Raw genomic sequence first — 12,629 nt, 5'->3', positions numbered from 1 at the left:
GAGACAGATGTGTGACGGACGGGCGGAGGGAGGGAGGGAGAGACAGATGTGTGACGGACGGGCGGAGGGAGGGAGGGAGAGACAGATGTGTGACGGGCGGAGGGAGGGAGGGAGAGACAGATGTGTGACGGGCGGAGGGAGGGAGGGAGAGACAGATGTGTGACGGGCGGAGGGAGGGAGGGAGGGACAGATGTGTGACGGGGGCGGAGGGAGGGAGGGAGAGACAGATGTGTGACGGACGGGCGGAGGGAGGGAGGGAGAGACAGATGTGTGACGGGCGGAGGGAGGGAGGGAGAGACAGATGTGTCGGGCGGAGGGAGGGAGGGAGAGACAGATGTGTGACGGGCGGAGGGAGGGAGGGAGAGACAGATGTGTCGGGCGGAGGGAGGGAGGGAGAGACAGATGTGTGACGGGCGGAGGGAGGGAGGGAGAGACAGATGTGTGACGGGCGGAGGGAGGGAGGGAGAGACAGATGTGTGACGTGACGGGCGGAGGGAGGGAGGGAGGGAGACAGATGTGTGACGGACGGATGGAGGGAGAGACAGATGTGTGACGGACGGAGGGAGGGAGAGACAGATGTGTTACGGACGGAGGGAGGGAGGGAGGGAGAGACAGATGTGTGACGTACGGAGGGAGGGAGGGACAGATGTGTGACGAACGGAGGGAGGGAGGGAGGGACAGATGTGTGACGGACGGAGGGAGGGAGGGACGGAGGGACAGATGTGTAACGGACGGAGGGAGGGATGGGAGGGACAGATGTGTGACGGACGGGCGGAGGGAGGGAGGGAGGGTGGGAGGGACAGATGTGTGACAGACGGGCGGAGGGAGGGTGGGAGGGAGATGTATTTATGTGAAGCGGGACTCGGGGATTTGGCTCCCATGGGCGCCACGGTTGGGGGGGGAGTATATTTTTAGCACCCTGAAAATATGAGAACAAAAAAAAACTTAGAGCAGAGGTGGCGGGCTGCGGCAGTGTGAAATACTGAAAAACAATAGTGAAACTGTTAATGAATGGTTAACGCTGAAGAACAGAGGGAAGTTGTGGTGTGTGTGTGTGTGTGATGGAGAACAATGGACATATTATCCATGTTCTGCCTGGAACTGTACAGCGTTTACTCTTTGTTTACTGTGTCTGGTATCTGTACGAAGCAGCTGGCCGTTGGAGGGAGAAGAAAGGCTTATCAGTGGGATCTGGGCCTGGTGGTGGTTGTGTTGGACCGGCCACATAGTTAAACTAGCCACACTTCGCCTGTCTGGCTGCCACCTCCAAGTCATCATGGGGTGCTGTATTCACTCGCACGTACGCACACACACACACACACACACACACAATCTGCAATGTTTGCTTTCAATCTGCCGGTGTAGACTCCTTCACCTTCATTGAAGGACTCTTCCCCCCCCCCCCCGCATACACACATTGTTTATATTACAACCCCGTGGAGCACCAACACAAACTTCTGCATGCAATAAGGGACACAGCTGATTGGAGACTACACAGCATCAGTGTCGGTATTAGCAATTCTATATGATACACCACTGAAGCTGTGACATGAGACGGAGAAATTGATCAATGTCACTTTCCAAAGCCTGGAAACTGTCCACAGCTGACCAACCCTGGTCTTACCAGTTCTCCTGTTATTACCAGTCTGAGGACCTGTTGATATTGTGTATGGATGTTCTCTCTTTCTCTGACGTGTGTGTGTGTGTGTGTGTGTGTGTGTGTGTGTGTGACAATGTTTCCCTGGCGGATTTTTGTTTTTCAACAGATGTGGCATAGTTAGCGTGAAAGTCAATAAATTAGCCATGTCAGCAAAATAAATGTTGATTGGGAAGTTAGCCTAGCCAGCTATCTATTTTTGTAGTAATCATGGCCGAATTCCGTCCAGGCACGCAGGGCACGTGCCCAGGGGCCCTGACCTCCAGATTTTGTTAGTCACTCTCATTCGGATATCATTAACATGGCATTAGTCATGGCATAATGTGTAGAATTGCAGTGAATTAGCTTTAAAACTGAAAACATTTATCCACCCCACAAAAGGATTTTGAATGGGAATCAGTTGTTTGGTCCCCACAAGGATAGTTAAACAAACGTGTGTGTGTGTGTGTGTGTACATATCAATCTACCACTGTATTTGTGTGTAACTATACAGCCTGTGCTTACGTTCCTTGCTTCTATCTTTTCTCCCCAGCCCCCCTCAACCCCACAACACGTCACCTGATCTTTGTTGCTCTTGTTCAGTCCCCGTGACTCGCTTTCATCTTCTTCCTCTCCCCGTGATGTCATCGGTGCTGGGCTCCATGGCAACAGGCAGAGATATTCCTTTAGACAGGCATTACCTTCAGCTCAGTGGAGAAGAGACGCGTTATATATAGCTCCTGATGTTTCTATGTGTTAGACAATGATGGGACGTAAAACGCCATCTTTCATCACCAAGCTGTTTTCTGCCTATGGGACATTGGGTCTTTGTGACGAGGCGGTCATGTGACTCTACGGGGCCAATTGAAGAATGACGCCGACCCAAGATTTAGTAAAAATAGATATTTTTATTATCAATGATAACACGTCTCCTCAAATAGAGTGCATGTATTGAGCCAAGAAAAGCGCTTTAGGTAATCGTCACAACTGCATTGAGCAATGCTATCATTTCCAGCTTTTTAATTCTGCTTTTCTTTTCCAGTTCTTTTTATAGTTCGTTTTATAGTTCTCTCATTCATTCTTTCCTGTCCTTGACTGCTCTGTGATAATGCTTCATTTAGTTTGACACAGACACACCAACAGATTCACTGATCACTTCTCTTTCCGCTACAAGACCATGGTGCTTGCCTACGGAGCTGTGAGGGGAACGGCACCGCAGTACCTCCAGGCTCTGATCAGGCCCTACACCCAAACAAGGGCACTGCGTTCATCCACCTCTGGCCTGCTCGCCTCCCTACCACTGAGGAAGTACAGTTCCCGCTCAGCCCAGTCAAAACTGTTCGCTGCTCTGGCCCCCCAATGGTGGAACAAACTCCCTCACGACGCCAGGACAGCAGAGTCAATCACCACCTTCCGGAGACACCTGAAACCCCACCTCTTCAAGGAATACCTAGGATAGGATAAGTAATCCTTCTCACCCCCCCCTAAATGATTTAGATGCACTATTGTAAGTGGCTGTTCCACTGGATGTCAGAAGGTGAATTCACCAATTTGTAAGTCACTCTGGATAAGAGCGTCTGCTAAATGACTTAAATGTAAATGTAATGTAAATGTTCTCCACTGCAGTGTGCCTAAATCTAGTAACACGTGTGTACTACACTATGCCGCCACCACCACCCCCATCAAATCCATAGCACAACGTGTGTGGGGGGTGGGGTGAAGAACCCATCTTCTCCACAGGCCTCGGTGCAAGGAGAGCCCCAGGGATCCAGATGTGTTAGGAACAGTTACAGCTCTAACACCCCATCCACTCCTTTCTGCAGCATGAACAATAGTGCAGGGAGAGTTAGCTCTCTCTGTGCCTTGATGTGAAATTCCTGGGATTAAACAGCCTTTGCGGACTCTTAACATTCCTGTGTGCCCTCTGCCTGAGTCCAGTCACATGAGCTGGCTGGGGTAGGGTGGTGGTCATGGAGGGTTGAAGGGTTACCCACTTCCAGACAGGAGTTTGTGCCCATGAGGCTGACGCAAAGGCTTATGGGAGATGAAGTCCGGAGCCAGGCGGTGTTGGTAGGCCTACCACTATGGCTGCTCACTGGGCCACTGCTGAGGATCTCTCAAGCTCCCGCTGTCTGTCTGTCTGTGGGCGGGCCTCTGCTGATTTCCTGTGAATGAATCATTCATTATGCAAAAGATTATGGCTCTTGTACTTGTTTTGTCCTACTTTAGGAAAATGGGGATGTCATGTATTTGTTTGTTTGTACTATCCTCATAGAAACCAAACTGTCTGCTTTGTAAGGAGGCTTGGGTCCTGGCTGGTGTAACCATAACTCTCAGGCTGTAGGCTACTGGAAGCCCTTAGGACTCAAGTTTCTCCTTCCAGACAGAGGGATGGGTTGTACTCAGACCAGAGCACCTACTTCAGCCAAGCTAAGTAGCCTAATAACCCACTGTACAAATGGAATTCCTTCTCGGAACATCGCTTCTGAAATTGCTTTTTCCAGTTACTGATATTGTCATGTCTTTCATATCATTAAAGGTGAAGACTGCTATTTTATCAAATCAATTCTCTGTAATTATTATTACGTGATTAAACTAATAGTGTAAATTTAATTAACTAGGAAGTCGGGGCACCATGGAAAATCTTCAGATTACAAAGTTATAATTTTCAGAATTGAACTCTTCAGATATTTTAATATCTGATCAATTAGTCTTTTATTAATGAATTATTTGTCGTAAATTGTTGGTTATCTGACCAAACCCAGCCTAAACTATGACTCCTCCATACACCAATTGGCTCAGTCATTAATTTACTAATTAACTAAATAATCACAGAAATGCATAACAAACAGACAGTAGATATTGGTTACTAACAATGATTGTGAAGATCCCCTAGTGGACTAAACCTATATGACTGCTTGGTCTACAAAGAAAAGGGGGTGTGGACCGATAAAGGAGCGGGAAAGGCAAAATGGATCACTACACATGGTAGATAATTATATTCATTGAAATGCCAATCCTTTGCACATGAACGCTCGCTCATTCGGGAATAACTGCAATCAATATATTTCACATTCAGAGATAAAGTAACCAGAGTTCTGTAAATTTGAGTGTATCACAGCGAACTTCGAACTTCGGGCGCCATCAGAGATGGCCGCCTCGCTTCGCGTTCCTAGGAAACTATGCAGTATTTTGTTTTGTTACGTGTTATTTCTTATATTGGTACCCCAGGTAATCTTAGGTTTCATTACATACAGTCGGTAGGAACTACTGAATATAAGAGCAACGTCAACGCACCGTCATTACGGCCAGGAATATGACTTTCGCGAAGCGGATCCTGTGTTCTGCCTTCCACCCAGGACAACGGATCTGATCCCAGCCGGCGACCCAAAACAACGACGTCGTAAAAGAGGCAAAAGAAGCGGTCTTCTGGTCAGGCTCCGGAGGCAGGCACATCACGCACCACTCCGTAGCATACTACTCGCCAATGTCCAGTCTCTCTCTTGACAACAAGGTTGATGAATTCCGAGCAAGGGTAGCATTCCAGAGAGACAGAGACTGTAACGTTCTTTGCTTCACGGAAACATGGCTCACTCGAGAGACGCTAACAGAGTCGATGCAGCCAGCTGGTTTCTTCACACATCGCGCCGACAGAATCAAGCATCTTTCTGGTAAGAAGAGGGGCGGGGGGGTATGCCTTATGATTAACGAGACATGGTGTCATCATAACAACATACAGGAACTCAAGTCCTTCTGTTCACCTGACTTCAATCAAATGTCGACCGCATTATCTACCAAGGGAATTCTCTTCGATTATAATCACAGCCATATATATTCTCACCCAAGCAGACACATCGATGGCCCTGAACAAACTTTATTTGACTCTATGCAAACTGGAAACCACATATCCTGAGGCTGCATTCATTGTAGCTGGGGATTTTAAAAAGGTTAATCTGAAAACGTGACTCCCTAAATTGTATCAGCATATCGATTGCGCAACCAGAGCTGGTAAACCCCACAACAACATTGACGAATACGCTGATTCGGTGAGTGAGTTCATTAGAAAGTGCATTGACGATGGCGTACCCATAGCAACAATTAAAACATTCCCAAACCAGAAACCGTGGATTGATGGCAGCATTCGCGTGAAACTGAAAGCGCGAACCACTGCTTTTAACCAGGGCAAGGTGACCGGAAACATGACCGAATACAAACAGTTTAGCTATTCCCTCCGCAAGGCAATCAAACAAGCTAAGCATCAGTATAGAGACAAAGTAAAGTCGCAATTCAATGGCTCAGACACAAGAGGTATGTGGTAGGGTCTACAGTCAATCACGGATTACAAAAAGAAAACCATCCTCGTCGCGGACCAGGATGTCTTGCTCCCAGGCAGACTAACTTTTTTGCCCGCTTTGAGGACAATACAGTGCCACTGACACGGCCCGCAACCAAAACCTGCAGCCGATGTGAGTAAAATATTTAAACGTGTTAACCCTCGCAAGGCAGCAGGCCCAGACGGCATCCCCAGCCGCTTCCTCAGAGCATGCGCAGACCAGCTGGCTGATGTGTTTACGGACATATTCAATCAATCTAAGTAATCCTTCTCACCACCCCCCCCCCCCCTTAATGATTTAGATGCACTATTGTAAAGTGGCTGTTCCACTGGATGTCAGAAGGTGAATTCACCAATTTGTAAGTCGCTCTGGATAAGAGCGTCTGCTAAATGACTTAAATGTAAATGTAAATGTAATCCTTATCCCAGTCTGCTGTTCCCACATGCTGCAAGAGGGCCACCATTGTCCCTGATCCCAAGAAAGCTAAGGTAACTGAGCTAAACGACTACCGCCCTGTAGCATTCACTTCCGTCATCATAAAGTGCTTTGAGAGACTAGTCAAGGACCATATCACCTCCACCCTACCTGACACCCTAGACCCACTCCAATTTGCTCACCGCCCAAATAGGTCCACAGACGACGCAATCTCAACCACACTGCACACTGCCCTAACCCATCTGGAAAATAGGAATACCTATGTGAGAATGCTGTTCATCGACTACAGCTCGGCATTTAGCAACATGGTACCCTCCAAACTTGTCATCAAGCTCGAGACCCTGGGTCTCGACCCCGCCCTATGCAACTGGGTACTTGACTTCCTGACGGGCCGCCCCCCAGGTGGTGAGGGTAGGTAACAACATCTCCACCCCGCTGATCCTCAACACTGGGGCCCCACAAGGGTGCGTTCTGAGCCCTCTCCTGTACTCCCTGTTCATCTCACGAGTGCGTGATCATGCACGCCTCCAACTCAATCATCAAGTTTGCGGACGACACTACAGTGGTAGGCTTGATTCCCAACAACGACGAGACGGCCTACAGGGAGGAAGTGAGGGCCCTCAGTGTGATGTCAGGAAAATAACCTCACACTCCACTTGAACAAAACAAAGGAGATGTTTGTGGACTTCAGGAAACAGCAGAGGGAGCACCCCCCTATCCACATCGATGTGACAGTAGTGGAGAAGGTGGGAAGTTCCTCTGCGTACACATCACGGACAAACTGAATTGGTCCACCCACACAGACAGTGTAGTGAAGAAGGCGCAGCAGTGCCTCTTCAACCTCAGGAGGCTGAAGAAATTTGGATTGTCACCAAAAGCACTCACAAACTTCTACAGATGCACAATCGAGGGAATCCTGTCGGGCTGTATCACCGCCTGGTACGGCAACTGCTCCGCCCACAACCGTAAGGCTCTCCAGAGGGTAGTGAGGTCTGCACAACGCATCACCGGGGGCAAACTACCTGCCCTCCAGGACACCTACACCACCCGATGTTACAGGAAGGCGATAAAGATCATCAAGGACAACAACCACCCGAGCCACTGCCTGTTCACCCCACTATCATCCAGAAGGCGATGTCAGTACAAGTGCATCAAAGCAGGGACCAAGAGACAGAAGCTGTTTTTCAATCTCAAGGCCATCAGACTGTTAAACAGCCACCACTAACATTGAGTGGCTGCTGCCAACACACTGACTCAACTCCAGCCACTTTAATAATGGGAATTGATGGAAATTGATGTAAAATATATTACTAGCCACTTTAAGCAATGCTACTTAATATAATGTTTACAAACCCTACATTACTCATCTCATATGTATATGTATATACTGTACTCTATCAACTACTGCATCTTTATGTAATACATGTATCACTAGCCACTTTAACTATGCCACTTTGTTTACATACCCTACATTACTCATCTCATATGTATATACTGTACTCGATACCATCTACTGCATCTTGCCTATGCCGTTCTGTACCATCACTCATTCATATCTTTATGTACGTATTCTTTATCCCTTTACAATTGTGTGTATAAGGTAGTAGTTTTGGAATTGTTAGGTTAGATTACTCGTTGGTTACTACTGCATTGTCGGAACTAGCATCTAACATTTAACATCTGCTAACCATGTGTATGTGACATATAAATTTGATTTGAGTTGTGTTTCCTGCCCTCCATGAGGTCAACCTTTGTTCACTCTGTGGTCTCTCTCTCTCTCTGCATGACAAGGGGGAGAGAGTCTCCACCAGGAATTTATGGCCTGCGATAACAGAACCTGGGTGTAGGAGAGAGTGAGCGAGAGGGGGAAGCCACGATCTACACCCAGAAAGGGACACGTAATGACAATAGTCATGCACCCATCAAGAAGCACACTGTTAGAACTGCCAAATCCCAATGAATAGATGATTAATTGAAAAACTCCATGGCTGCGAGGGATGAGGCAAAGGGAATAGCAAATAAGTTTGGCAACACAGCAAGATTGGCAAACATACTATAAATTGAACAATCACGTAACTATACAAAAATAAGAAGAAACTATACTATGGAACAAAGGTGAATGATAGTAAAAAGCTCTGGAGTACCTTAAATAAAACTCTAGGCAAAAAAGCTAACTAACGATAGCTCCATCCTTCATTGAGCAGATGGCTTGTTCATGACAAACATTTCACCAATCAGCCTGTTACCGGTGCTTAGCAAGCTTTTGAAAAAAATCATGTTTGACCAAATACAATGATATTGTACAGAAACAAATGTACGACTTTCAGCATGCTTATAGGGAAGGGCAATCAACATGCTCGGCACTGAAACAAATGACTGATGATTGGCTGAAAGAAATGTATGAGATTGTGGGAGCTGTTTTGTTAGACTTCGGTGCTGCTTTTGATATCATTGATCATAACCTACTGCTGGAAAAAACATAGGTGTTATGGATTTCCATCCTCTGTCTCATCATGGATGAGTTGCCGAACTAATAGAACAGTGTTTTATGGAAGCCAGAAAAATCAAATTATATGTCACATTTAATAATAACCTACACCTTTAACATAGAGCTACAGTCAGTTTTAAAATGTGTAACCAGCAATAGTGTTGTGACTTTACTTTCATTAATCTTATGACTGTTATTTATTTAATCAACTATGTTTAATTGTTACCCAATATAAATTAATCATGTAACAATGAACTTATTAGGATTTGTGGCACCACGAAAGCTTTTGTTTAAAGCGTTACCATCTCCCAAATTAAAAACTAAAGGTCTTTTCCTATCACATCCATAAAACAGTTAATGTATTAATCATTACCTCTTATCATATCATTCTGAACAGTCGTAACCTCATGCATCTGCAAAAACTCCAGCCACACTCGTGATTCAGTACTACACAAATTGGTTTAATTATTTATTTACTAACTTAATACATGAGAAATAGGTCCCTAACTGACCGACAACATATGGCAGCTTGTTACAGAGAATGAAGAGGTGGGAAAAGAGAGAGGAAAAGGGACACTTATCATTGGTTCATTTTAGAACTATTCTGACAGTAATCATATACTTTGCACGCGATACGTCGCCTGTTTGGAGTAAAAAATCATGAATGTATTTACGTGTGAATGCCTTATTTCTGTCGGAACTAGCCCTCCTTAGGAAGGGGGGTGGGTTGGCCTTTCAGCGTCACACTTGTAAGGCTCGGATTGTCCGAAAGGGTCCGGACCCGTCTCTTCTACTGTTCACTCTGGAAGATGCTCCTGGGAAGATAGCTAGCCGTGTCGATGGTTCCCTCAGGGTGATGAGAGTAGCGTACGAAGGTGATTTGAGAAGAAGGATGATTTGAAGAGTAGTAGGATGGTCCCACTTAGATTCTCTTTTCTAGATATGTGACTCATGACAACTAATCAGCCGTACCAGTGATTGTCCGAATGGGGAGTTTTCTCCTCTCTCCACCTCATGTTGATTGTGTTTGCACCCGTAGCTGCAGCCCGATGATGTTCTAGTCTGGGTGGCGAGTTTATTTCCTTCACACTCCCCGCTTTTCTGGTCAAATGTTAATTTCTGTTACCAATCCTTTTATGCATCCTGGCTGAAGGGGATGGTTCCATCAGTCTGACTCGCTCTCTGACCTCACTCGGGGCATGGCTACTTACTATGCACAGTTTATAGGAGATCAATTATCTTATACCTCCTAAAATTATATTCATATCTTAACAAAAATACTTTCATAGACAATGGATGGTAACTTGTTAGATAAAGGGGATATACTTTCCAAGTAACAGTATTTCCTTTATAACCTGTTCAATGACATCACAAAATAAAAACCAGTATGACATTAGTTTTCTATAGATCATTTCTGACCATTCCCCCACATTCTTATGTTAGATATAATGTTCCAGTATTCACATTAAAACGTGTTAGAGTTTCGGTGGGAAGACTCTGTTAACAAAGACATTGCTTTGGTTAATACCGGCGGGGAAAACCCTAGACACCCTCTCCTTTAATTTACGACAGGGTGTAAGCTGTGGAACCGGCAGAGAGGGTCTGGTTATTGTCATCCATTGCCGAGCTGATCTGACCCCTTCAGATCCTCACAGGACAGTCATGACAATAGGCTGGTGCAAAATAGCTCAAACTAAAAACATATTTGGGACAAATCTAACCTATGGTCAAAACGTATGGACTCAATGGTTGCTAAAATGGGAAGAGGTCTGTGCATAAGGCATTGCTCTGCTTTCTTGACATCTCAATCAACCAGACAAGTCCCACAGACCCTAGTTTTGTCACACCTAGTCTACTGTCCAGTTGTGTGGTAAAGAAGGACATATGCAAATTGCAGTTGGTCCACAACAGAGCAGCAGGTACTGCACTTAGATGTACATGGAGGGCGAATGTCAACATGCATGTCAAAGTTGAGGAGAAATTGACTACATCACTATTGGCCTTGTGCGAGGTGTTGATCGTACAGAACTGTCCAAGCAGTTGGCACACCGTTCAGACACTCATCGGTACAACACAAGACATGCAACCAGAGGTGTCTTTACAGTCCCCAGGTCAAGAGCAGAGGCTGGAAAATGCACAGTATTAAATAGAGCCATGACTACATGGAACTCTCTGCCACCCCAGGTAACTCAAACAGGTTATTACTGCATTATCGGAACTAGAAGCACAAGCATTTCGCTACACTCGCATTAACATCTGCTAACCATGTGTATGTGACAAATAACATTTGATTTGATTTGAAACTAGCAATAAAACCAGATTCAAAAACATGACGGACACTGTATTATGTAATTTATTATGCAGTGATACGACTGTGATATGTGGTTGCCTCGCCTGGTTGTCTTGAGATGAATGCACTAGCTGTGGGTCACTCTGGATGGGAGCATCTGCTAAATGACTCAATTGTAATGTAAATGTGGCGCTAAGTATTTTATTTGTTTGATTCCTGTTTGGACCCCAGCAAGATTAGCCACTGCCTCAGCAGCTGCTAGTTGGGGATCCTAATGAATACTACTACCGGAAGGCTCCTTTAAAACGGACCTAAATATCGTTCTCTTTAGGACAGCCTTCTGTTGATAGCTGTGCTCCTTGGTGTCCTTGTCCCGTGTAGCGTCCGCTGTCTTCTTTGCGTTGGTTACCCTGTCTAGTTGTCTCCATTTTGTTTCCATTTCTTTGACATTTTGGGCACTTTGAGACTACGCTCTATAATGAAAAGAACTTTACAAATGTAGTAAATTCTACAAAACATCCAATACTGTAAAGGAGGATCATGGAATTGCTACTGCAGCCAGATGTGTTCCAACACGTAGATCCTTAATTAATATTCACCCTCTATACATCATGAATAGATAAAGGGCCTAATGGCTGCATGGAGCCAGAGAGGAGCCCATCTATATTTCAGAAGATAATTGGCCATTTAGAGGCACTGGAGCCTGATGCCTAATTACAAAAGGCAAAGCAGAAGTCAGTAGGCTACCGTTACATAACACAGAGCCCGTAATTATCAACCTCTCTGTCCAGCTCCCACGTCTATTTTAATGTCTGGAGCAATTTACTTTCATTATTCATGGCATTGCATGATTGTTTATGGGCCTCTTTGGTGGTTTTTCCGGAAAGTGTTGTCTGTTAACCTGGTGTCAGAGCATTTCGTATTATTCTGTGCGTAAATCTAAGACACTGCTTTTCTTAAGATATGTTACATTTCTTATGGTCTGTATTAATTTGTGGATGTCCGTCATTTCGTATGATATACGAATTACAATTCAAATGATGCGTTTTGAAATTTGCAAAAGGTACAATGTATTACCAATTTGAAAACGTATGATATGTTGCAAATTCCAATTGGTTGTGGCTAACGTTAGCTAGGTGGTTAATGCTAACTTTAGCTAGCTGGCTAACGTTAGCTAGTCTAAGGGTTAGGGTTAAGTATAGGAGTTAGGTTAAAGGATTAGTGGAAGGAGTGCCGATCATGTAGCTAAAAGTATTAATTTGAAAAGTTACTAATTGGCTAAAATGCTAAAGTTGTTAGTGATGAGATTTGAACATGCAAAATTTGGTTTGCCAGACATTCACATTACACACCCGACCAACCACTCACCTTTTTTTGTTTTTTCCTTAATTTGTTTTGAGTCTGATAACGAGGTGCAGTGATTGCTAAGTATTTAGCCTGAAATCA

The sequence above is a fragment of the Oncorhynchus masou genome, chromosome 26, assembly GCF_036934945.1.
Source record: "Oncorhynchus masou masou isolate Uvic2021 chromosome 26, UVic_Omas_1.1, whole genome shotgun sequence".
Classification (NCBI taxonomy): Eukaryota; Metazoa; Chordata; class Actinopteri; order Salmoniformes; family Salmonidae; genus Oncorhynchus; species Oncorhynchus masou.
The sequence above is the reverse complement of the archived record's forward strand: the minus strand, read 5'-3'. Positions refer to the sequence as shown.